This window comes from Sus scrofa, chromosome 14 (genome assembly GCF_054392235.1).
Source record: "Sus scrofa isolate SSC_HxYL_T2T_F1_AM1 chromosome 14, Sscrofa_HxYL_maternal_Yorkshire_Landrace_v2.0, whole genome shotgun sequence".
Classification (NCBI taxonomy): domain Eukaryota; kingdom Metazoa; phylum Chordata; class Mammalia; order Artiodactyla; family Suidae; genus Sus; species Sus scrofa.
The window spans coordinates 130,700,179-130,727,996 of record NC_139396.1 but is presented as its reverse complement, the minus strand read 5'-3'; the positions used below and the strand labels follow the sequence as shown (position 1 = coordinate 130,727,996).

Sequence of the window (27,818 nt, the reverse complement as noted above, 5' to 3'; positions counted from 1 at the left end):
TCTCAGAGAAATGATTAGGACTGTCTAAAATTTTACAGTAGCTTTATTCAAGCACTCAGTTTAAAAAAGAGCATTTTGATTGTTTCCTTAAGTTTGTAGATAGCAGTGATGCTGAGGTGTATTTATTACTCTCCACAGTTTGAACGTTTCACCCTCTAGTTCACATAAGTGTGAGTTGGTTAGAAGGATGGGCTAAAGATAAGTTGAAAATTAATAAAAATCAATATAAAATCCTGTCTGACGTTCAAGAAAATAATTGAATGGTGTTCCTGTTGTGGCTCAGTGGTAAGGAACCCAGCTAGAATCCATGATGATGCAGGTTTGATCCCTGGGCTTGATCAGTGCGTCAAGGATCTGCTGTAGGCTGTGGTGTACATTAAGAGGAGGCTTGGATCTGGAGTTGCTGTGGCTGTGACATAGGCTGTCAGCTATGGCTCCAATTAGACCCCTAGCCTGTGAACCTCCATATGCTGCAAGTTCGGCCCTAAAAAGCAAAAAAGAAAAAACAAAAACAAAAACAAAAACAAAAAAAAAAACAGAGAGAGAAGGAAAATAATTGAACAGTTTTCTTAGAGCAGGATAAAGGGATATATATTTTAAGAGTAGCAAGTAGTAAGATCTGGTAGTTTTAGTTGAAGGCAAGCTAAGCATTGTCAGCAAAGCATTGTCACCTCCAAAAAAGTGAATGCACATGAAGGTTTATGAACAGAAGTATTGGTGTCAGAGAAGAGGCTCCTCCACCTGCACTGGTCAGCTTACCTAGAGAAGTGTTCACTATTTCAATGGGAGGTCCATCCAGCCGGCCATTTGTCCACTCATCCATCCATTCAATCATTTCCTCTTTTGTATTCTCAATAGAATATAAGCCTCGGGAAAGTGGGGATTTTGTTTATTATTATATCTCTAGTGCCTAGGACAGTGCTTCACAGATAGTAGGCCATCCATAAATTGCTGAATGACTGAATAGAGTGAATGGGGTAATTTCAAATTCTGTCAAATGATAAATAGTTGAAGGAAATAAGCCTGTCGTAAAGAAAAGAAGTTTCACTGGAACCACTGAAAATGTCTTCAGAGTTTTGAAGGCCTCCTCTCAAGCATTCTGTAGTCCTATCATTTGCTTTTGATGACTGGGCAGCATTTCTGTGGACTTTCTCCTGTCCAGTTGGCAACGTTTTCAATGGACAGTGACTTTACTTGTGATTCAGACAGTTTTCCAATATCACTTTCATCAACTTTATAAAATGATGCATCTTTTGAAAAATCTAGATTTACCCTGTGTAACCAAATTACATTGCATTTATAATTTATTGTGAAGAAATTCTAAATCTAGGAGAGAACAAGCAATAAAAATATGACTTGATGGATGACACTATAGACCAAGATTAAGCAAGCAAAGATATTTAAGTGAGGACCAAGTTTTGTAAATGACCATTTTGTTAGTAAGTGCTTTTTTGTTATGAGAAATTTAATTTTCCTGTGTTACCGTAACTATGGAGAGTTGAAATAGTATTACTCAGAAAATGACAAGGCTGCCAGTGTTAGAACCACCAACGTGGGTTCACTGCCCCAAGCTTTGTTCCGCCAGGCAGACAACTGAGGGAATGAATATCCTGAAACATCTGTAACCCATCCTATTTCGCAGACCATTTGGGAAGCTTTGCTATGAATGTTGGAATCTTGAGTGAAAACTATCTTGACAGGCAGGAACACCGGCCCCAGTCCAATATATACCTTTTAACAAGGCTAAGTGTTTATTTGCAGTTAAGTCTCAAACTTCATTCCCTTCTTCCCATTCCCCACCCAAACACAACAAACTGAACTATAGATTTGTAGCATGGCAGAGGGAAAGTCCTGGCTTTCATGGTTTACATGAAAAAGAGGTAGGGGTTTGGAGTGTCCACATGCTCGATAGGAATCAGCAAGGTGTCACCACTACTCTAAGATGCAGTTTTGAGCTGCCTTTCTGAATAATAACCAGCCTGGAAGAAGCAGTGGCCCCTCTTGTGGTTTAAACAGACTGTAGCTGCCCATCTGGAGTAGCTGTTGGCAGAAGGTGGGGGAGGGGAAAGTTAGGTTAGGGGGATGGGGAGACGGATAAGCCAGAGCTGTCTCTTTTTGAGTCCTGCTTATAAAGATGAGTGCATTACTCTGGACTTGTTTGCTCTTAAGGAGAAAACCCCAACCTGGGACAAAGAGGAATTAATCAAACTATGGGAGGGGCTAGAGTGTGCAGTTGGTTCTGAGAAATAATGTGGATCCAAGGACTTGAACTCCACAGGGTTACCTCTCCACCTTTCCTTCTGTGCCTCTCAGCAAATTGGCATCATTCTCTGGCGAGTCATCTCCAGAAAGGAGAATTACAGCCTCTAGGAGCTGCCACACCTCACTCCTTCCAGTTCTAAATCTAGAGAGGAATTGATATTTGTTCTCTCTGTTTCAACATTTAAAAATCCCAGGGTAGGTCTAACTAGTTGAACTTGGGTCAGTTGCCTGATTCTGGGCCAAGGGAACTGGAGGACTGTGAATGGCCCATATTGACAACCTGGGGTGTGGGATTCTAAAAACTTCACCACTTCCACTCAAACCTCTTGGTGGGAGTGGAGGGATTAAGAATTTTCCCAGAGGGTCTGATATTCTGTTCTCCTCAAGCAGTGCAAAAGACAACTGCCACAATGAGAGATCTGCAAATGTGCCTGTGCCTAAGGAATAGAGGAAGTAACCAAGGCGTGTTTATTCAAAGTGTTAGCGAATTTGGAGCTAGAGTGAAACCGAGGCTCAGCATTGTCAGAGGACTTGCCTGAGGATACCCAGCTGGGTAGTGTCAAAAGCCTAGGCCTCTAACTCTGAGCTCAGCATCTCATCCACTACACTTTATTGTCTTCCTAAAGAAGAACATATCAAGGAGAGTCAAGAAATTTACCTTCAACCATTTGAAGGGCTGTTATGTGAAAATAAGAATGGTGTGGTTTGATGAGGCTTTAAAGGGACGATTAGGATTGATGGGCAGTGGTAATGGACAAGCACACTTCTACTAGACTTAAGCAAGAATGTCAACACCTGGAATGGCTTAGCAATGGAGCAGGCTGCCTCAGGAGGTGGTGGCCAAAAGCCCCACCATCAGGAGCCTTCAGGCTAAAGACTGCATCTTAGCATAGTCATGCTATCTTGGGCTGACTATCTTGAGCGCATGGTCTCAAGTCCCCAGGGTAAAGATGTTTATTCACACATCTGCGAATAATACTGAAGGAGGAATCCCTCAAGTCCCTCCAATCTAGAGATACTGTAGATTAGAAACTTAGATTATGTTCCTTTTCACTCTTTTCCTATAGTTTCCACCAGTTTTACAGTATTTACAGTGCTAAGTGCTTTGCTGACCGTTTTACAATGATGATCTTACTGAATCTTAACCTGTAAGCTAGACATCCATTTCCCAGATGAGGCACAGAAACATGAAGCTACTTTCCCAATGGCACATGGGATCTTCAGATTTGTTCCCAAGCCTCTAGACTTAACTTCCACACTCAGTGGCCTCTCAAAAACTATTTGTTTCCAGTTCCATTTTTACAGTGTCTCTATCAAGTATTCTGAAAGTGTGATCCTCAGAATACCTGCATCAGAACCATACATTTTTGGTTTTGATACAGAACCAAATATTTTGAACCTCATATTTTTGTAAACATTCATGTTCTCCATATGTTTGAACCCCAAGTTTTTGGTGAATCTTTATGTTCCTGGGCCCTGTCTGTTACCTATGGAAGCAGAATGTCTGTGTGGAATGAACTTGGAATATGTAATTTTTTTTTTACAAGTACCTAGTGTGATTCTGATGGGCACTAAAGTTTGAGAACCATGGTCTACAGCTTTCTAAGGAAGGCTGGAAGGGATACTAAATCCTGAAAAGCCACGTATTTCTCTAAACAGCTTCGACTTTGCTCTGAAAGCCATGGGCAAACATTTTCTCCCCATGAGATGATTGAGAAACAGGTCTGACATGATCAGGATTGATTTTCAGTAAGTTCATTCCGGTGGCCACGTGGGCAGGCTGGAGGCATGAGAGGCTCTTGTTTCCTTCGGGGGAGAGATGATATGGACTGAGCTGAAAAGCAGCAGTGGGACCCCGATAGGTTTTTTTTGTTGTTGTTGTTCGTTTGTTTTTGTTTTGGCCACACACACAGCAAATGGGAATTCCTGGGCCGGGGATTGAACCCTTGCCACAGCAACGACCCCAACCACTGCAGTGATGATATCGGATCCTTAACCCACTGTGCCTCAGGGGAGCTCCCCATGGGCCCTATTTTTTAAGACAGCCTTTTCTCTAGTGTCAGTTGGGTGTAGAGCTAAACCTATATAGATCCTACTTAAAAGAAAAATGGAACCCATGTTACACCCAGATTTTCTGGTGAGATATTATAGTCAATTTCCATTGCTCATGTAAGTATTTTATTGAGATAACATCAAGTGCTAAGTTCCTCTGACATCTTCGTCTTGCCCTTTGATTCTTATCACCAGCCCCCCTTTACTATCAGTGATATGCACCCTGGAGATCTCAGGCAGTATGTTTGTGCAAGGCCTCATCTTCGGTGTGGGTGGGGAGTGATGGGTGGCTGGAAGGACCACCAGTGTTGCTTATTGAACAACTAGGGGAAGTACCATGGTGTCTAGGGGTGGGATGGGGTTGTTGGTTCCTAAATCTGCACGTAAACATGAAAGAGGGTGGTCAGGGCATTACATAGTGATGGCCAGGCAGCCACACAGTGCTGGAGGATGCAGAATGTGAGCGCTATGGTTGCTTTTACAGATACTATGAAATGCCATTATGCTCCTAAGAGTCTGGGGCAGATGTCCTATCTTTAGTCTCTCTCCTTTACCCCATGGCCCACGTACGTCCCTCTTCTTTAGATTCTGATATCCACAGTCTCTCCTCTCTCTGGACTCCCATGGAACTCATTTGCAGGACATCCACAGGTAACGCTTTTTTATCTAATCATTTTCTGAATTTCAGTTGTGTTCCTTAGCTAGAGTTTAAATTCTTTAGGAGTAGAGCCCATGTCTTATTCCATGAGATTCCCCACCATGCCCAGCACGGGACGGGCACACAGAGATCTCAGTGAATGCTATTGGGTTGGTTAGCTGTTGGGTAGAAGTCTTGGATTACAGATATTATAGTTTGCAGCTGAAGCAGCTTTATGACAGAGTGATTAAATTACTCTCTCAGTAGGGTTATACTCATTATCTGTCACAAATGTACATTGACTGCCTACATCCTGAATTGTTGAGTGAATGATCTAAATAAGGAATCACATGTAGTTTCATATTTGCTTCAGGTGATCCTGCCACCCTCCCATTAATATGTATTTATTAAACACCCACTCAGTGAATTTAGTGAGGACTTGGTCCTATATTAGCTGCTGCACAGGCAGTGCAGATTCTGTAGCAAACATAGTCCCTTGGCTCAAGAATCCTCAGGAGCTAAGCTGGCGTGTGAGCATTTGCCTGTTAATGGCCAGTGTCAGTGTCCAGGACTTGCTACCCAACAGGGGGGATGGGAGCACGTTTCAGCCTTTCCAGTCTCCCCAGGTCAGAACTAGCTCCCTACTTCCCTACTGTTGTACCAGATCAGAACCTGAGCATGTAAAGAGAGCCATGGATAGGAGGGAAATTGGTTGGCTGAGGCAGTTAAGTCTCAGATTTGGAGTCAGGGTCCTGGCTGTGGTAACCAGTTCTGGGACTGGGGGCAGAATTCTGCAAGACTCCGTTTTGTTATCTGTAAAATGAGGTGAGATACTTGCCTTACAGGGCTATCAGGAAAAGTAACTGTGAAGATGAATGGAAACTCATCACCCCCCTGCTCCCCACAGCCACCTGCTTCCCCCAGGCCCATGTCTGCTTTTTTTTTTTTTTTTTTTTTTTTTTTTTTGTCTTTTGCCATTTCTTGAGCCGCTCCTGTGGCATATGGAGGTTCCCAGGCTAGGGGTCTAATCGGAGCTAGAGCCACAGCAATGCAGGATCCGAGCCATGTCTGCAACCTATACCACAGCTCACGACAACGCCGGATCATTAACCCACTGAGCAAGGGCAGGGACCGAACCCGCAACCTCATGGTTCCTAGTCGGATTCGTTAACCACTGCGCCACGACGGGAGCTCCCCCATGTCTGCTCTTTGATCAGCATCTGTCTGGTAGGTTTGTTCCCCACTTTCTGTCCTCATGACTACTGGTTTGGTTTAAATCCTGGTCATTTCTTGTCACAGAAACTGTATCTTTTATTTTATGGTAGTCTTTTATTTTTCTAATTTTAGAAATCTCTTTAAAAATCATAAAGATAATATATGCTTATTATAAAATTTTTTCTAACCATCAGAAGTCTGTAGAGGAAAAACTGAAAATATTTATTTCCCCAATCCTCATTCTCTTCTGTAGAGGTAACTCCTATAAACGGTTTAGTATGTCTTTCCAGACTATCTCTATAAATTTATAAAATATACATGGACATCTTTTTCTCTAAAATAGAATCATTGTATTATTATGTATAAAGTCCAGAAATATTATTCTGCAACTTGATTTTTTTGCAATTGATTGATCCATTTGTGAATTTATAGCATATACCCACGGAGTTTTTTTTTTTTTTTGTAAAGTAGAATATTAAATACATTTCATTTTGCAGCTTGTTTTTTATCTGAGCTTATAGACAACTACCTTTTCTTTCTTTTTTTTTTTTAGGGCCACCCCCATGGCATATGGAGATTCCCAGGCTAGGAGTCCAATCGGAGCTGTAGCCACTGGCCTACCTGGCCTATACCATAGCAATGACAGATCCAAGCCACATCTGTGACCTATACCACATCTCACGGCAACACGAGATCCTTAACCCACTGAGCAAGGCCAGGGAGTGAAATTGCGTCCTCATGGATGCTAGTCAGATTCATTTCTGCTGAGCCATGACGGGAACTCCTAGACCACTACTTTTTATTGGTCTTCTTGTTTTAATCTCATAACTCTCCAGCCCATCCTCCACCAAACTGCTAGAACGATTTTCCTAAAATCCAAATCGTGAACCATTGACCATAAGATAAAGTCCAGACTTCTTAATATGACAATTCAAAACTCTCTACTGTCTGGCCCCTGCTGACTTCTGCAGTTTTTAAATATTTTTTTTCTCAAATGATTTTTATTTTTTCCATTATAGCTGGTTTACAGTGTTCTGTCAATTTTCTACTGTACAGTAAAGTGACCCAATCACACGTACACATATACATTCTTTTTCTCACATTATCCTCCATCATGCTCCATCATCAGTGACTAGATATAGCTCCCAGTGCTATACAGCAGATCTCATTGCTTATCCACTCCAAATGCCATAGTTGGCATCTATTTGCAATTTTTTTTTTTTTTTTTTTTTTTTTGGCCGCCCAGCATCTTGTGGATTTCCCAGGATCAGATATGAGCCACAGTTGTGGCTGGGAATTGAATCTGCATCCTGGCATTGCAGAAATTCCGGCGATCCCATTGTGCCACAGCAGGAACTCTGACTTCTGCAATTTTATTGGAGTATTTCTTAGTTTTTGTTGTTGTTGTTGTTAGCAGCAGAAACCTTTTGTCCTCTGTACAAAATCTATATATACTCCCAGTGTATTAAACAGGTACAACATAGAGCTCTTGGGGTTAATGTGTACATAGGTGGGGCCTCTAGACCCACGTGTGCTCAGGCACCCTTCCCTGTACCCTAAGCCCCGTTCCCTATCCTGCTCCATGTTTTATTTTAGGGAAGGTTGGTCCTTTTTGAGATCAGCCTCAAAAGATCAGAGTTTTATACACACTTTCCCAGTTTCGCTTTAATCATTGTGAGCCTGCAGCCCAATACTTAAAAAATAAACAAACACACACAAGAAACAAACCCTTGGAAGCTTTTTGTTAACCTTCTTTCCTGGAGGAAATGAATTTTGTGTTTATGGACTTTTTGATGACGTGTCCTGAATGACTCCTCTCAGATTCTAGGATGCCCTCCCTTAGGGAGATTTAGAGGGCCAGTTTGGGAGACTCTTGTTGCTTTTCTAGCCTTTTTCATGGTGAGCCTATTATGTGTTTGCCTATTGTTGACTTTTCTCTTCGCTCTGGAGTTACTATTATGTTTAGATCTCTATGACCCAAAGACTGTGAGGTCCTTTAGAACTGAAGCAAGGGGGAGTTCCCGTCGTGGCGCAGTGGTTAATGAGCCTGACTAGGAACCATGAGGTTGCGGGTTCGATCCCTGGCCTTGCTCAGTAGGTTAAGGATCTGGCGTTGCCGTGAGCTGTGGTGTAGGTTGCAGACGTGGCTCAGATCTTGAGTTGCTGTGGCTCTGGCATAGGCCGGCGGCTACAGCTCCGGTTGGACCCCCTAGCCTGGGAACCTCCATATGCCGCAGGAAGCAGCCCTAGGAAAGGCAAAAAGACAAAAAAAAAAAAAGAACTGAAGCAAGGGGACTAATTAGGGGACAGCCATCCATGAGCTAAGATAGTAAAGCAAGGTGCTGCATGGTCCCAATATCTGGCTTAGTACCTGGCATGCAGTAAATGCTCAGTAAACTTTTCATCCTCTGGAATTCATGTCAGGTATGATAGTTCCCTCTGTGACAAGGGTGAGGAGAAGATGCAGTTATTCCCATGGTGAGGATGTAAGGCCCATCCTTTGCTGTCCACATAGCTTTGAACATAGCCCCCGCGGCTATTGGCAGGTGAGCATGGTCAGCATCCCTTCTTGCTGAACCACAACCTGGCTGCCTCTGCTTCTCCTTGCTGCACAGACCTGATCAGAATGGGGGAGGTTTGGGAGTTCCTCTCTTTGCTTAATTCACACCAGTGATAGGTTTGTGCCTTTCGAGTTCGCTGACCAAAGAATGACCACTCAAAAACCGTGCTGGGACTGTTTTAGAATCAACACTGGTCATAAGAAACTCTGAAAAAAAAATCAAGCCATAAATAACTCACAAGCTGAATTTTGTGGCTTTTGTGGATCTATTTATTTGTATTTTTCAAAAGCAGCAAGTCTACAGCCTTAAGATACTCAAAATGACATTCTTTGCTTCCTTTGACCACAAAAGCCACACATCTACTTCATTACCAGGAGGCTGTGTTGGGGGAGATTGCAACCTTCCTACTGATCTTTTAAAAAAGCAAAAAGTAAACGAGAAGCCAAGAACTGTGTTGGTTGCAATGCATGTATTGGTTAGACTCAACTTTTTGCCAAGGATTGAAACTTTATCTTCAGCTTGACTTGTTAATTGGCAACTTGGCATATCTATCAGAGGCTGTCACCTCAGATGTTCTGGTCTGTGATTTCTGTGATCATAGTTGGTTTTCCATTTTTTTACCCTTTTTGGTGCATATTTTTTTTCTAATATGGACTGTGTCTGATTGACAATTTGGAAGGTACCCATTTTGTCTTAAATTCTCCCAGTCGTGCCTCAAAGATTTTCTTAAGATTGCTGACCCAGGTTCCTTGATCTAAGAATGCACTAGGGTCTTCTTTTTGATTGTTTCTGTAAACTCTCCCAGGTAACTCAGAGGCATGTATCGCCCCACTCCTCCTTCCCCACAGCCCAGGCTCCCCCTGCTGTGGTCTTGTGTAGTGGGACGTATTTTACAGTGCCGTCTGTCTGCTCCCAGTTCAAACTTCATTAATGGATCAAGCCATCTTTTGTCTCTGATCTGGGATTGGCCTCAGCATTGGTCTCTCTCAGGTCTCTCTCTCTCTGCTGGAGCTGGCACTTGAGATAAAACCAGTATCCCATTTCTGGTCTTGGATTTTTCTCCGCATATATTATCTAACTTATTATGTAAGATTTGTCAATTCTGAACATATATTTCAGCAACTATTTGGAAATACCTCCCATCTCCTGCTCATGATACCGAACTAGCTATGCCAGTGTTCTTAAATGGAAAAGAATGGCTGAGAACTTTGAAGACTGCCTTGCTTTTCAGAACACCTGCTTGTTAGGAGCATTTGGGGGAGTCCTCTTATCATTTGGAGTAGAACTCAGCCCTGTTTCCTGAATGGCAGAGTTACATTGGGAGCAAGTCAGGACATTTTCAGAAATCTCAAAATGAATGTCCTTCAGTGAGCTCTACTAGGTCTTAGTAATAAAAGTGAGCCATTGGCTTAGTTTCTAGCGTCCAGACTGAGGCCATGGGCACAGCCATGGGAACATCTCCTATATACAGATCCAGTGTTTATTCCGATTGTTTGTTCAGAGAAAATGCATTACTATTTCTCTGACATTTTGGTATAGAACATCTGCCATATGATGAAATTAGAAAAGGAAAGCTCTTGAGGTCTTGGATGAAGTCTCATGCATCTTTATAAGATGGAGCTCTCGGCATATGGTAGCATGTAGTGCTCAAAAAATATTTGATAAGTGAATAAATGAATGATTGGAGTATCACCACATTATAATTTGGCTTTAATTAAACAATTTAAAACAAGATCAAATTACTTGGCTTATGAAAAATGACAATCTCATTGTCTCAATTTTTAGTATAACCGAGTTGCCAGTTTCTGGGACTATAGGTAGCAAGGAAATAAGTTGCATAGGAATAATGAGATAGGTGCACATTAATTTGTTAGTGGGGTTAGGGTCATAAGTAGATTTTTTTTTTTTTTTGTTTTAGTAAAATTTAGAAAGGTATCTTTTCTTATCTTTTTTTCTAAATCTAAAATATAGTTCCCACATCTGCAAATATTCAGGGCTCTTGTGGCTTTGTATTATAGAATAAGAAGAAAATTAGACCTCTTGGGTGGGGATATGCTATCCTTTTATCTCTGTCTTACTCTCCATTACCTTTGCACATTCCCAGATGATCTTGAGCCACTCTCGAAAGTGAATGTCTTCTCTTCAGTCAACAGTCAAATCCTGAAAATTTCAGTTTTGCCAATTGCACACTGCATGATCAAACTGAACCTTATTTTATTTTTTAAAACATAGTACAGATCCTTTTTGGAATTAGTACAATTTTCTGCCCTTGCTCAGGGTCATTGTCTTGGGGCTCCTTTCAACGGATGGTTGTCACAGTTATGAGTGAAGCCATGTTTTGCTTTTAATAATTTCCAGTGCAGAGCTGAATTTTCGAGACTTCAGGAACGTATGGCCACGAGTTGAGGGAAATGGTGTATGGTGCTAACTGTGTAGAAACCACTTCAAATGCCTGTTTTTAGAACGTTGTTAGAGTCTGTTTAAATGTAGGTTTTCAAAATAGATTTTTAATGGTTATCTTATGAATAGCTTGGATTTGCAACTGAAAAGAAAAGCAGCTCTTAAAAAAAAGAAGTAGATGATATCAGAGGGGGGAAAGTTGTATTTAATTCTGTGTGATGGTTGCTATGGTGATGGTTGAATGTAAATTTCACTTTATGTGAAAGCCTGCTATGGGTTTGATTAGAGACCAGAGGCAAGGCTTGGTGTCAGTTGGTGAAGTGGCTAAAAAGCACGTGCTAATGGGGCAAAAGAAAAGAAAGAATGGAGTCTCCCCACCCAGGTATCATGTCAGTGCATACATACTAGTCTTGTAATGGTGACCAAGGAAGTACAAATTAGAGCAGGGAACCAAAAATGGTGCTTCTCTTCTCCCTTGACAGTTTCTTCCTTGAGTAAACTAAAGGCCAAGAGAGCTTCCTTAGAGAGGAGGCAGCTCTTGCAAAGATGAACTCCCCTGTGCCAGTTTTATTGGTTTGAGGTAGGCATTTGGTTGTGGGACAGGAGATTCAAGCATCAGATGTAGGAGCTGGGCTGAGTGTCGTTTGCAGATCTTCTAGCTGCTATTCCCCATCTTTTCAGTCCTTGCTCAAATGAACAAGAACAAACAAACAAAAACCTGGCCAGAGGGGTTAATAACATCCTGTTGCCCTAAAACTTCAGGCACTAGAATTGTAAATCCACCTGGAGTGCAGGCTTTTGTCTCTTAAATTTGGCAATTTAATCTAAGAAAGAACAGCTAAGGATCAGTGAGTAATTTAGCTAATTACAAACAGGTGTTTGTTTATCTAACGCTTCCTCTTCAGTGCTACCTGCTTAATTCTTTAGTGTTTATGTGTAGATGCTCCCAAATACTTAAGTATTATTTATGTTTGTATGTATCTGTTTTTTAAAGAGGATAAGAGTGAGAAAACATAGCGATTGCTCTCCATTCATCACTTTCGGTCAAGCCCCCGGGGAAAGTGCCAAGACCTCACTGCTCACCTGGCTAATTGCAATGCTGAGCAATGAAGACAAGTGCGGTCAGTCTGCTCTGGGCACTCAGGGTAGTTGTCATTGTTTCAATTTCAGTTGCCGCTACCCATGTCCTAGGTAAAATTGGAAAGTGATTGAATTTGCCTTTTGCTAACCTTCCAGCTCTTTCCCTTCTCCATTACGACTCGGCACCCTCTGCTTCCACACCTTCATGTCCAGTCTCTCACTCTGATTGTGGAAACACCCCAGTAGAGCCTTTTTTTTTACTCAACTAGAAATGCCCCAGTTTCTAGAATGATCTTTCTCTTTAGCACTCTCCCAAACTTAGTCAGAATCCCCTCTCAAAAGTGGCTAACCTCAGCAAAACATGAGAAGGTAATTGGATTAATGGTTATTCTTTAATGGTCATCCTTGAAGGATTACCTAGTGGAGTGCAAGAGTCTGGTCTTAGATTTCCTTTCTAGTTTCTTTCTGACTTTGAGGCATACACACAAGTCAGATATCAAATTTGTTAGGGGCTGAATTGTGCTTCCCTCCTCCAAATTTTTATGTTGAAATCATAACCCCTAGTACCTCAAAATATGAATGTATTTGGAGGCAAGATATTATGAGGTAATTAAGATTCAAGTGACATTATTAGAATGGGTCCTAACCCAATGTGACTGGTGTCCAGTTAAGAGGAAATCAGGACCAATATGACTGGTGTCCCGTTAAAATGAGATTAGGACACCTAGAGGTGTGAGTACACAGAGGAAAAATCATTTGAGGGCTCAGGGAGAAGGTGGCTGTCTGCAAGCTAAGGAGAGAGGCCTCAGAAGAAACCAAACCTGCTGGTATCTTGATCTTGAATTTAGTCTCCAGAACTGTGAGAAAAATAGATGTCTGTCGTTTAGGCCACCCAGTTCTGTGTTATTTTGTTATAGCAGCCCTAGCAAACTAATACAGATTTATATATATATATATTTTTTTTTCTTGTCTTTTTGTCTTTTCTAGGGCTGCTGCCATGGCATATGGAGGTTCCCAGGCTAGGGGTCGAATCGGAGCTGTAGCTGCAGGCCTATACCAGAGCCACAGCAACTCAGGATCTGAGCCACATCTGCAACCTCCACCACAGCTCATGGGAACACAGGATCCTTAGCCCACTAAGCAAGGCCAGGGATCGAACCCGCAATCTCATGGTTCCTAGTCGGATTCATTGACCACTGAGCCACGGGAACTCCTAATACAGATTTATAGATGGATAACATTTATAGGTGGCTGAGTAGTTATTACATTGAGTGGCAGAAGCATTATTTAAAATTATCTTGATCTTGTTCAATAGGGATAAACCTTAGTTCTGCTCTGAGGTTCATAAAAGCAACTCAATTAGTGCAGCAAGGTGGAAATCCAGCATGGCACTAACTTGTGAAGATGAGCTGCAGGTTCAGGTTGACCATTTGATTGGTAAGGAATCACCAGTATGATGTTGCCACTGCAACCTATTATAAAATTAAGCTATGTGAATAAAAATATAGCCCACCACTCATGGACTATTACAGTTTCGCTATATTCTGCCAAGAACAATGTTTCATTTTTAGGAGGAAACTGACAAACTAGATTATGTCCAGAGAAGGACAACCAGGGAGTTTGGAAACATGTTATATGAGCCATCATTTGGTGGAAAGAGTTGTGGCTGTGTTCTGAGTGGTGGGGGAAGGGAGAACTCTATTTGAGGTAGACATTTCTGCAAGGCTGGAGTGGTGGACATTACGGTGGAAGTTCCAACATTCTTCCACCATGGATGATTAGGGGACTCAGTGAGTGCTTGGCACTCCCCTGGTGACAGTTATCGTGCATGTGACATAAGTTGAAACAGAGTGAAGGGACGTGTTTATATTCCATGCTCGGGGGAACATTTTTCTCTTTTTTCTTATGGTCCTTGTTGCTCGGATGTGAACCTGCACCTGCCACAGCCATCTTGCTACCAACCTGAGAATGACATTCACACTGAAGATGATAGAGAAATGAAAGGACCTGGGGCCTTGATGGTGTTACTGAAGCCCTATGCCAGCCACCCCCAAACCCCCCAACTCCTGGACTTTCTATTCTGAGAGATAAACTGCCTTTATTTTTTAAGGCATCTTGAGATGGAATTTCCTTTACGTGCACAGAACTATGTTAGATTCTAGAGGGCAGAGCTGAAGATAAGGATGAACTTTCACAGATAATTCCAAATCCTCATCAGTGGAATAGACACTTTCAAGAATGGAGATTTTGTTACTGTGAAGTATTCAAATAGGGATTGACTCTGATTTAAAAAAAATCCTTATTGAGTGAAATTTTATGCTAAATGATTCTTGTGTCTTTTAAACCCTGATGATCTAAGATTCAAAAAATAATTCTTACTATGATGTGAGTGACCATGAAGCTGAACTTTTCCCCAGGGCATTTGCATTATCTCCAGCATAACTCAGATGAAGCTTTTATTAGTAGCATGTGGAGGTGGGGGAGGTTTTCTGTGCATGAGAGCCTTCCAGGTGTCCCTTGCCCACTTCATATGAGTCACTCTCCTCTTTGGCTACAGGGGTCTGTGTCTAGGGTCCCCACTTTTGGAAGGTTGCTGAACCCTAACCAAAAGGGAAATAAACCATATTGTGACTGTTGGATTTGCAAAACACAACATACAAAGGGCCTGCCATACCACGTAGAGGAAAAGGAGCAAGAGGAAGTTTTGTGGACTGTGGGCTCTCAGTGGGAGGGGCTCAAAGGCTGAGGGGAGGGGCAGACAGGTAGACAAAAGGATACAGGATTACAGGGAAGCACTTTCCATCTGTGTTAACCCATGCTCCCTTTTGACAAACGTCTCCCTTCCGAGGTTCGTATTATAAAAATTGTAGTTGAAAAAATGTAAAAACGTAATAGAACATTGACTATCCTTTAAAAGCTACACTGTTTCTCCATTTTTATTCATCGCTGGCAGGACATTTGCAAGCATGCCTGCCTTGGCTCTGGGGAGATGTGAATCACTGGGATAGATTTTTCTTGATACTGGTTCCAATGTTGATCAGGTTCCTTGTGGTTCCTATAATTAAATATAAAAAATGGTGAAAACTATATTTTGTCCTCATGCTCTTGAATTTGAATCAAAAAGTGTGATCCGACACTGCATCTTGTGTGACATAACCAGGCTGGGCTTGCCGTTGGGGAGAAACGTTCACAGAAGGTGAGAATGTAGTTGGCAGGGCTGGTGCGGTGGCACTCACAGGGTGTCAGGGCTGGACAGCATATGCTTGTGTTGTCCACTCTATTGTAACACAGAGGATGACATCTGTGAGCAGGGAAATGACTCACCAGGGGGCCCAGTGGTTAATGAATCACTGACCTGAGAGTAGGAATGTGAGAATGCCCAGGTTTCACTCCAGAGCATCATTTTTTAAGAATTTGGATTTGCAAGGAAATCAAAACTGATTGATTTTTCAGTCAGTGAGAGGGATCAGTGCAAACAAGGGGCTAAGGTGGTATGAAGAGGCTTGTAAATATTTTCATATTATAATGGCCCAGCTAGTGTTTCTCCCCAGTGATGGGAATTCTCTGTCCTGGGTCCTGGGCACGTCTCATGTCAAGGTGGACCTGCACTTTCTTACCTCTGGCTGGGGAACCAGAGGAGAAAAAGAAGCCAAGTTTGGAGATGCGCTCATTGCTCATGAAGGAAGAAGCCAAACAAACCAGCAGCCAGCCTGTTCACTGCTTTGAGGCTTTACCTCCTTTTCAGAGAGTGACCTTATCTTCTCTCAGACGGGAATGCCTAGTCAGCTTGGTTAAGGGGCATTCAACCAGTTTCTTTACTTCCTGCCCTTGGCTTTCCAACCTCAGGCTGAAACAAGGCAGGTCATGTGTTAGATTCCAGCTCCCACACAGGAACTTAAAATTCCCTGGAAAAGTCCCTGTAAAATGGACAGTATCATTCTGGAAGTTTCAGTTTGATCAGCTTGGCTAAGACATTAATTATTAAACAAAATCAATATTGTTAGCTTGATTTTGACCTTTTTCAGTTAAAAAAAAAAAAAACAAAACCCTGAAGGACATTCCTTCAAAGATTAAAAAAAAAAAATAATACCCACCACCTCACCCCCAAGGCAGAAATCCCAGCATGTGTTTTTGGTGAGCCTCTGGGAACTGCAGGTGGGGGAAAATGCCTCTGAGGTGGTGGTGAAAGAAGTGTGGGTATGGTTTCCAGTCTGTGGGCTCCTTTTTTTTTTTTTTTTTTTTTTGAGTTCTTAGTTGTGACTGCCACCAAGGGACAAGTGTCAGCAAGGTTGGGAGAGGCCCAAGCTGGCTCAACTGGGGCCATGGAAACTGTCATTGCCTCGGGACCTAGCCAGCCCAATGAGGGGATGCTGTGGCTCCAGTCAGATGGAGTGGCCAGAAGCTAGCAGCAGTCAGCAATGATCACCACCAGAAAGTTGGCCAAGGTTTTAAAGAAACAATTAAGATCGCAAAGACAACCAAGGAGTCCCAAACCGGTGCTCAGCACACATACGCCACGGAAGAGTCATGTCTCTGGGAGCCTCTTTTTGGGGGAAGATGTGCTGACTATGCTTCCCTTCAAAGGCAGACAGCTGGCAGGGGACAGGCTAAGGACACTGCAGGTGAAGTACAGCAAGTGCGAGAGAGCACAGGGGGTTGTGGCCATAGATGGATTCTGGCACCGTACAGCCCACCTTAGCCTCCCCTCCAGGAAACAGGAAAACTAAGAAAGTCCCCATGACCTTTTATTTGTAGACAAACTGGTTTGGTTGTTTGAATTGTAATACTGCCAAACCTTGGTTCTAAGCCTTTATGCCAGGTCCCTATGGTAGATTCATACAACTCAAATCTAACTGTTGCAACAGTGGGGGCTGTTCTCCTGTCCTAACTGCTAATGGAATACCGTATTATTAATAATAATGGTCAGGAAATGGCAGCTGCCTTTTTAATTGAGTACTTAACTATGTGTCAGGCACAGTGTTCAACAGTAACAATCCTGAGAGGTTGATATTATAATTTCCATCTTACAAGTAAGGAAAATGAGGCATTGTGAGGTTAAGAAAATCACCTAAGGTTACCAGCTAGTAAGAGCCAGGATTCACCTTAGATTGTCTGGACCCCAAATCCCATCTCTTAAGGACTTCCACAAATGTGGCAGCCATTAGCATGCACTGGCAGACCTCCAGCTGCCAGGAGTACAACAGGCCAAGGGCCCCAGGCCTGCCCTCTGAATCCATCACAGCATTTGACCAAGCTCTGCTTCCCATGGGCTGCTCCCAGATAAAGACAGTGTGGCGGGGCAGCTACAATAGGCTGGTGCCTAGAAGACACAGGACTCCTCCAATGGCCAACTTCAGCTTTTGGAACTTTCCTTAGATCACTCCATGGTCTAGGATGCTTCTACTCATCCTTCTTTCTTGCTGTTCTTCACTTGGACTCAGGTCCTCTGATGGTTTTCCTAGGTCATCCCCCCATTTTCTGTTGGAGGCACTTTCCCTCATAGAATCCCTGCATGTTTAATCCCATTTTAGTATTACTCCTCAGAAGACCTGGACTAGCACAGTGTACCACACCACATTTCAGGGCAGTCTGATTCAGCCTGCTAGCATAAATCGGGGATTGGCTATCTCTTTATTTTTTTTAACTGTTTCTCTGTAGATTACACACTGAAAGGTTCAAAGCACAAGACCTTGCAGTGGTCCTCCCTGTGTTGTATTTTGCCCCCCTGCTGGTAACCTAGGTGGTTGGTCTTATCTCATTCATTGATTTATCCATTCACACAAGAAACATTTATTGATTTCTCACTGTGATTTCTAGGCCCTGGGGATCCAAAGATGAATGTCAGGGAATCTGCCCTCAAAGAAATCACAGTCTAGTGGAAGAACAATTTGGTTGACAGATAAACAACTATAATTGCTAATGACTCTTCAGTGCTTACTCTTGTCAGGTACCTCTTTTAAGCATTTTATATGAATCAGCTCATTCTATACTTACACCTACTGAATGGAATAGGTGGTATTATTATCTCCTTTTGCACACAGGGAAACTGAGACACAAAGAGAAGTGGCAGATAGGAAGTGGCAGCGTTAGGATTTGGATGCTCACAGAATGCTCTCATGGTCTGCTATGCTGCACTGCCCCTTGCCCCATGCTGCCTCTTCTAAGGGAGCGTGACTGTGCCTGGGGAATGCAGGCTTCCACTGCAACAGAAACCCTGAGGCCAGAGCAACTTGGTTCCCACTTTAGAAATTCCTAGCTGCTGTAGTGATCTGTTGGGCTCTCTGAAGGGTGCAGATGCTTGCTTGTTATGGATAATCAAGGCTTTCTGCTCCTGCCTGCTTGGAGGGAGCAGGATCTTTGCTGGTGTCTGTCTCCATGGCTACACGGAGCAACCTTGGGTTGCCTGACACGCACCTCCTGGATCCCATTTGACTGGCTAGCTCTAGACTACTCTATGCAAAGGTATGCTCCTGCCCATTTCCACATGGAGAATCATTTCATAGGAACTCTCATTCACTAAATGAATAATAACAAAAAAAGCACAACTTTGTCTAGCACTTTTCAGTGGGAATAAGCCTGTGTGGCAGGCCAGGCAGGTGTGAATATTCTTATTAAAATATATATATATATATATTTTAATTAAAGTATAGTTGATTTGCAATGTTGTGTCAATTTCTGCTTACAGCAAAGTGACTCAGTCATTCATATATATGTATATATATATATATATATATATATATATATATACACACACACACATACATATATATATATATATAAAATCTTTTCTATGTTTTTTCAATCATGGTCTATCCAAGAAGATTGGATACAGTTCCCTGTGCTATACAGTAGGACCTTGTTTTTCATCTAGTGAATATTCTCATTTTATTTTTTTTGTTTTTTGTTTTCAGTTTTGGTTTTTTTGTTTGTTTGTTTTTATTTTTTGTCTTTTCTGGGGCTGCACCCTCAGCATATGGAGGTTCCTAGGCTAGGGGTCCATTCGGAGCTGTAGCCGCCAACCTACACCACAGCCACAGCAACACCAGATCCTTAACCCACTGAGTGAGGCCAGGGATCGAACCTGCAACCTCATGGTTCCTAGTTGGATTCGTTAACCACTGAGCCACAATGGGAACTCCAATATTCTCATTTTAAAGGAGAGGAAATTGATTGAAAAGACATGATGCCCAGTGACTTGGGACATGGGACTTGAATCCAGGCCTTCTGTGGCCTCATAGACTGTCTTCTTCCAGAACCCCTGATAGCTGCATTTATGTTGTTAGGAAAGATTATAGCCTTGGCCTTGGTAGCCAAGATTTTACTTACTGGGAACAATCAGCAGCTCCTGGGTTAAAGGAATTTTTATTTTGACTCACAATTGTTTATGTGGAATTTGTATGCCGTCTTACTATTCTGTATGTTTTTGAAGCCCGTCACTGAGGAGTATCACACCCCCATCCCAACTTGACCATTCTTGGAAGCCAAATACAGCATTTCAGGGTGAGGAGTGAGAGAAAGTTACCCATCCGAAAAAAGGAAAGTGAAACTGACCAGTCCAGTTTCATAGTTTCAGCTGCTTAGAGTGCTAAAGGTCAGCAGAAGTGGGGGCACACAAACACCCTCTTGGCCTTTACTGGAAGTGTGATAACTGAGTAGTAGAGAGACAGAAGGGAGGTAGTTTTCTTTATAATTTCTTAAGCTTGGTCCTACCAAGAGTTGCCTTCAGCCTCTCTGTTCTTGGCAGGGTGAAAAGAAACTGCATTTTTGTGGCCTGTCCCTAACAAAAGCCCATTTGTCTGGCCTCACACCAGTAAATCCAGATATCAGTGTCTGCTTAGATTAGAATTGATTCCTGAACCAGGAAACCAAGGAGAAGCTGTTTAAAGACTAGTTATTAATGACCTCATTACAAGCCTGTGTCATGCCATTTGAACGAAATTTACATAGAGAGAGGAAGCACATTTATAAGTGTCGGAAAGAGATGAAAAAAAAAAAAGAGGAAGCCTTCGTGGGGGGCTGCGGTAGCCCCTGCTTTGTTAGCAACACTGGAATTTCCAGAAGGATGCAACTGGGGCTTGTGGACCTTCAACCCTGAGAGCCCTGATGGGGAACTTTCTCCCCAGTGGTGGCCTTTGGAATGTAGGTACGGACAGTGCATCTTAAGGCTCTTGGTAAACTTGGCCGGTGAGGCTGTGCTTGGTTGGAGCAGCCCCAGAGATGATGGGGCCAGGAAGAAATGGGTTTCTGTAAACCTGGCTCCCATGGTGGGGTAGCAGGTTTTCCCCCGACTCTTCCCAGATTTATCCCAGAGGCTGGTTGAGGAAACTTCAGTCCCATGGCCAGGAAGCAGCTCACACATGGGAATTATTTGCCCACCGGGGTCATGTTTCTCAAGAGCAGCTGTTACCTTTGGTCAGGGAACTGGATGGGAGGTGGAAAACTTAAGTTCTTAACGTGGTTCTACCATTAAACCAACAGCTAATAGCCTAGGGCCAGCCAGTTCACATCCCTGTGTCCCCAGTTCTCCATCTGCAAAATGGAGATAGTCACATCTGTCACGTGTGTCTGGGGACACTGAAAGGAACAATGAGAACACATTAAACATTTCTGAGGCACAGCATGGTGCAAGAGCTCCAAATATTCCTTGGCTTCTCTGATGCAGATGGAGCAATGAGGCTCTAGTACCCATGAAAGTTTCCTGAAGGTTGAACTTGGGAGAGGGCTGGAGGGCCCCATCCCCATCTGGGCAAGTGGCAGCGCTGCAGGCAGATTTTGTCGTTGGTGGACCAGGGTGAGCCCACACTCTCATTGGTTGTCATGGCAGCCTCAGCTGTGGGGCTATTTTTATTTCAAGCTGAAGAGCAAGTAGGGTGAGTTGGGGAGGGGACGGGAAGAACCATCATCCTTTGCTTTAAAACAAAACAAAACTAAACTGACACTTTGAATAGCTCATTTAGAGCAACTAGGTGGGGGCTGGATAAAGGTCTTAGAGGTCTGAGCTCCTCTCCTCCTGTCCCATCCCCTTATCCTGAACTTTGAGTTCCTTGAGGAGGGCAAGGGAAATTACCTGGTGAATGAAGGAAAAACGACTCTTTGTCTACGTGAGCTGGAAAAGACTGGGGTTGATGTACAGTAGATTCGTGATCCAGAGTCTCTACCAGTGCTGCACATCCACCCATGTGTAGTGAAACCAGGCAGCCCCAGAAATCTGCAGCTGGCACAGCACATCTGGATGACAGAGCAGGTCGGATGTGACAGGTGAGCCAGTCTGTGTCGGGAAAGTCAACGGCACTGACTGCCTCAGGAAGTCAGTGTGGACTTGTGGGAGGAGCGGATCCATCCTTCCTCCTCCTTTCTATTCCTTTCTCCGTATTTCCTCCATGGGTTTATTTAAAGTCTGAATTGGGGATGTGTCCACAGGGCTCTGCCTTACCTTTTTGAGGATGGTGCTGATGAAGGCGACAAAGACAATGATTGCTGTCACTGTGATGAACTCACACTAACACCACTAGATAATCATCACCGCCTCCCTCCCCTGACTTTAGTGCCTGTAAGACATGTGGTGGGTAAGAGCCTGGCATTCCTCTGACCCTCTTAACGTCGTTCCGATTGATGACCATATATGATATGACTTCGGAAGTTAGCTGGTGACTTGCAGGTTGGGTGCACTTGTCACTGTTTTGGGAGCTTTTGAAATGAAATGGGTTTGCTAGACGGGAAATTCAATACCCATTAACCAAGGTGGGTGAAAAGGGGGGAAGAAAGACCCAGGCGTGATGACTAAAATGAAAAAGCAGCCTTGATGTTTGCCAGGAAGCTGGGGGGAGGTGGGGCTGTTGCAACTCAAGGTCTGAGTCCCATCATTGCCAGTCTCTCACCTCCCCCTTCGAACCCACATGCTTTCACAGTGAAGCAGAAGCTCCTTCTTTGGGATCCACACACTTGGAATCTGGGGATAAGGCCAGGACAGAGGTCTCCCTTTGTGCTTTCTAAGGATATAACAATAGTCATGTCACTGATTTTCTAAGCTTATAGCTAGTGTAAATAAGATATACAGTAGGAGAAATGTTTTGTCTATTTCAGAACCATTTTTCTAAACATTTTGTGAACCATGCTTGTGGTATGCTTTCAGACATGGGGTTAATTATAGCATCTTATTTGCTCACGAAAGCAGATAGAGCAGGATGTTGGCTTGGTAACACCTTGTTAGCACCAGTTCATGTCATTTTACGGATTTGTGGGCACTGCTTGCTCAGAGTGTAATGGGTGGTCAGCCTTTCCCCTTCTCAATTCTGACCAAAGAACTCGCTCATTCAGCTTGTGTATCTGGAATCACTTCAAAAACAAGCAAAGAAAAAATTTCAACTTTCAGAAAAGTAAAACTACGGGTTTAATCCGTATCTTACAGAATTTCCTTTATCCTGAAGAGTGTTTGCTGCCAGGTCTTCAGTGTACAGGCCAAACTCCTAGAATGGCTTTTGGGGTTCTCTCTGGCACCCAGCCTCCCTTTCCCCTCTCCCCTCACCCTCCCTCCCCACTTCATGTAGAAGGTGCCCCCCTTGCTTCCTGCAGCCCACGCACATCACTGGCTCTCATGCCTTGTATCCCTAACCGTGCCACGTCCTTAACCATACCTCGACCTTGCAAGTCCTTCCAACTCGGTGCCCACATTCTCTGTGCCTTTCAAGGCCTTACTTGTCACATCTTTGGGAATGTCCTTCCTTCTTTGATGCTCTAGTGGCCATAAACTACAATAGTGTTTTATAAGTCCCTGCTTATTTATCGAAATGTTTTGTTTTGAAGCTATTCCTATTCTCATTTGTCTTGGAAGTTTCTCTCCCATGTGGTCCCCCAACTCTCATTGAGGACAAACATGTTCTCACCCTAGCACTTCTTGGGGGGAACTCAGATAGGCATTGAATATTTGTTATTCATTGATAGGCAGTGGATGTTTGTTGAAGGACTAAAGGAATGAATTACTAATTACTAATTCAGACATTCACAGAAGGGTAATCTCAGCACCTAGATATGATTTGCCTTAATGGAAGTAAATTAGCTTGTCTTCTTCATCCTTCAGGAAGCTTTTCTCAACTTCTCTAAACTTCTGTTATATTTTTCATGTGCCAGCACTTTTATAGATACTTAGAAACATAACTCTATTTAGTTATAGTTATGGTCTCATATTGCTTGCTGATAAGGTCTCACATAGTCCTCTCAGTTGTTTCACATGGAGCCTCATCTCCTGTTCGGTTAGAAGCTCCTTAAGGCCAGTGCCATAGAGGACACACTCTTGGGAACCCCCGTGGTGTTCTCATCGTGTGTGTTCAGTAGATACCTGCTAGGTGATCTGGAAACTCCGGTTTCAGAACATTTTATATTGGGTTTTGAGAAATAGTTGTTTGATGATTTTACTGCTGTGGCTTAGATAGGATGGATGAGCATCAATAATAGCTAAGAAATTTCATCCTGAGTGGAAAAGCCTCCAGATGTTTCTCCAGACCTCAAGCAGCTCTCTGTATTTCTGCTCCATCTGTGTGATGGTTAAATTTCTGTCCAGACCGAGATGCAAATGCAGAAGGAACTTAGCCCCTTTCTTTTGTGGACCACACTGAATAGGTTGTTTGGCTATTCGTTTCTGCATTCTTCTAAAAAATCTTGGAATCTCCTTCACTCTTGGCTTTTGTCTTTTTGTCATTTGTTGTTGTTGTTGCTATTTCTTGGGCCGCTCCCGCGGCATATGGAGGTTCCCAGGCTAGGGGTTGAATCGGAGCTGTAGCCACCGGCCTACGCCAGAGGCACAGCAACGCAGGATCCGAGCCGCGTCTGCAACCTACACCACAGCTCACGGCAACGCCGGATCGTTAACCCACTGAGCAAGGGCAGGGACCAAACCCGCAACCTCATGGTTCCTAGTCGGATTTGTTAACCACTGTGCCACGACGGGAACTCCTCCTTCACTCTTTCTTTTATCAGCCACACTGGAAGTCTTAGATGCAAATCGATAATGTCTTCCAACTTCATATCAACTCAGAGACACATGGACCCCAGACAGCCCCAGTGACCATTTCTATTTCATCCCGTTTTTGACTAGATTGGTGGAAAACTCTTAATGCTCAGTTGAAATTCATCTCCTTAATTTCCTTCTGTGTTCACTTTCTCTTTCTCTGTCATCCAAAATTCAAAGAAAATAATTCATTTTTTCTGCTGCAGGCCTTCTTCCTGCCTTTCCACCTTTGCTTTACCTTATTTTAAAAATCATGAATAAATTTACCTTGACAAAACCAAAGCAGCAGAGCATAATTCAGCTTTTGCCAAACTTCAGTTGTTTGAGGATCATCAACATGGCTTTTGGTTTATCTTTTTTAACAGCTTTATTGAGATATAACTTATATGCCTTACAGTTTGCCCATTTAGAGTTGCCCAATGGTTTGGGAGATAAATTAAATTATCAATTTTTTAAAATTATGCAAGATACATATAATATTTGGGCATTTTAACCAACTCAAAGTATACAGTTTAGTGGCATTAATTATATTCCCAATGTTGTGCAATCTTCGCCACTATTTCCAAAACTTTCCATTGTACTCTTAATATTTTCTTCAGGGTAGTTCCCCCCCCCCTTTTTTTTTTTCATTTCTAAAAGGAAACTTTGCCACTACAATTGAAAAACCAGTATTTCCTGACATATACAGGTACCTATAAAAATAAAGACAATAAAAACCAAACAGCGGTAATAAATTCTGCAGGACCGTCATGGCTACAGAAGCCTGTGAGCTTAGGGCCTTGTACCCTCTGTGATACAGAGGGAGATGAGCATGTTAAGGAGAGATTAAAGACGTCGTCTTACCTAACGGAGCCTTTCTTCTTGATATAAGTGGACTGAAAGAATTGGAAGGGGGCTGCTTTCTTACGATGTAGCTCGGTGTCACTGCCTGTTTGCTGTACCCTTTGGGATCGTCTCCAGTATACCAGGTACATGGTTCCCAGCGTGGGAGATGCTATCAGAGTGCATGACAGCATGCATGTGAGGGTCAGTTTTCTATACAGTGTGCACTGTGTGATTCGAACAATTTATTTAAATTTCAGTACCCTAGTTTTCTCATCTGGGAACTGGGCAGAATCATTCCAATTTCTTAGTTGTGATAAAATAGAATCATTTTATATTAAGGGTTTTGCTTATTTCTCGGCCTAGAGTAAATGCTCAACAATAGCAATTACGGTCATTTTGAAAAAAACGATATCTGTTTATAGTACTTTCCCCAAAGCTTAGTATTACTTTACAAGAGAAGTTAGCTGGTGTACCCTGGATAAAAACACTTCAAGATCATTCTCTGGCCCTCCTTACAGTACCCCTTCCTCAGACTATCAGAAAACAGTCCCAGCTGAGTGCCAGGCAAGGCACAGGAAAGAGGCTGTAAGCACTGTGATCTGAACACTTAATTGGAAAGTGAGACAGTGCAGCTTTGGGGCAGAGGCCCTTGAAGCACAGGGGCACTGGCTGTTTTGGTTGGAGTGCAGTGTCTTTTGAGTTAAGCCCCATCCTTGGAATATACCTGTTGGCCATGGTGGCAGGTCATGGCTTCTCTAACTAGGGCAGCATCACTCAGAACAAGGCAGGACCACCAGGTGGTGGTGAGTAGAAGCCCATGTCATGCCTCACGAGCTGCACTCACAACCCCAGACTAGGAATAGCAAGTGACTACTTCCTGCCCCGGTCCACTTCTACAAAGGAGGCAGGGCATAGACACCTGGGGGTGAATTCCCACTCTGCCCCTGGCTTACCTGCTGTATGACGTGGCCTGGGCCACTTTAATCCTTCAGGCTTGGTGTTTCCATCTCTAAAGTGGGAATAGGATCTTGATTTCTATCTCACAGGTTGATGAGAATTAAATGAGATTAAGACTATTAAAGTAGTCACTATAATAGTCAATAAATTGTAACTTTTATTGTTATCATTGTTAGTAAGATGAGTCTGTCACCAACCCTCTTACCACAATATTTAATAAATGGCCACTTTTATCATTATCATTATTAGTAATAGTAAGGAGTCTGTCACCAGCCCTCTTACCTACTATGACCTGGTCCTTGTGGTTTGGTGTGGGTCCAAGTGCATGTGTATACTCAGTTCACTTAAAATTCAGTTTCTTTGCATCCAAATAATGTTAAGCATTTTTTTAGATTCCCTTGTGAAGGAAAAAAATTATGAAGCTTTAGTGTTGACAGATTATTATGCTGTTGTTGAAATATGTATAAATATGTTCAACTCCTGATGCCTATCATTCTTTCCTAACTCCAAAAGCAAAACAAATGAACCAGATCCAAATACAGGCATAAAATAAATAAAAGGCAAACTGACTACATTTGTTTTGTCATAAATGATGGTGGTCTGCTGAAGTAGCATCATGAACATGGCACGAGGCTCTGGTGCCCGCTGAGTCTGTCAAAGGGGCTTGCCACAACCCCCCTGTGGGAGAGCCAAGAAAGTGCCCGCCTTTCTCTATGTGAAGCTGTGTGTGGGGAAACCTTCATGTGTTCACTGGGCACAAATGCCTCATGTGCATGTCATTCTGCTCCCCTGTCTTCTTTCCTCATTAGCCCTTGACATTCAGCTTCGCATGGCCTAGGTGCAAAACAATTACACACACACACACATGCACACGCACACACGCGCACACACACAGAGGCACCACAGCCCTGTGGCTGGAGCCACTTATGATGGGGTCATCCCAATAACCTGGAATGTCTTTGTATCCCATGTTAAAGGCATTGTCATCTTAATGAAAAGCCCAAGCACTGACTCCCATAAAGACTGTATCTGAGGATTTGGGGCAGATACCATTTTTGAGAACATGGATTCACATCCTGCCCAGACCCCCAAGGGTTTGAAGCAGCCTCCAAAATTAAACACAGCATACAAAAAGAAATAGGCAAGACCAAGACCTGGATGAAAGTGTTAACATCGGATAAGAACTAAAGTTGAAACCGAGCTACCTGGCAGCAAGGGCAGAAGGGGAAACACCTTGTTGGCTTGTTCTTATTGTCTAATAAGAGAAAGCAGGCAAGTTCTCTGGAGAGACAAATTTTCCTGCCACTGAATTCAAGGAGCTTTTGCCGCATGGGTCCTTTATAGATGAGCAGGTTGCACAAAGAAAGTCTTTTCCTATATTAGTCTCCCCAGAGTTTCTCCAGGCCTCATAAGAGCTGAGAGGATATTGTTAAATTTTAAAGCAGTAAGGATACTGTTGGTGTCTTAATAATACTTTAACTGGGGAGGATCCTGGGGGTTGGCAGAGTGTCTTCGCTCCAACATTTATTTTAGTCTTGGGGCAGCACAGATGGTGTTATTTTCAAGGTGGGGAGGGGGTGAGAGGAATCCCATATTCAAGTGGGAAACTTTGGGGCCATCTCACTCTGGCAGGTGGGTTTCAGTGGTGCTTGTATCTAGGCTATTTCCTTCAAAAGAAACTGAATCTGCTGAAGTGGTTGGACCCTGGTCCAGTCCATGGTGTGCTGTGGAAGAGGCTGATGTGGCTGAAGGAATGTTAAGCAATGGTGCGATCCATCAGCGCCACCAGAATCGCCCTGCAGAGTGAACGGCATCCTGCCTGACT

The 27,818-nt window shown here is 43.1% G+C and overlaps 1 protein-coding gene across 13 annotated transcripts in view; it reads left to right on the top strand.

Annotated features, from left to right (window-relative positions):
• PIK3AP1 (phosphoinositide-3-kinase adaptor protein 1) overlaps positions 1-27,818 on the top strand; it is a 265,570-nt gene that overhangs the window by 171,149 nt on the left and 66,603 nt on the right. The window contains 1 exon segment of one of the 13 annotated variants that reach the window (NM_001444636.1): positions 21,089-21,465. The gene's annotated coding sequence lies outside the window, so the exon portion shown is untranslated. 13 annotated transcript variants of the gene reach the window in all.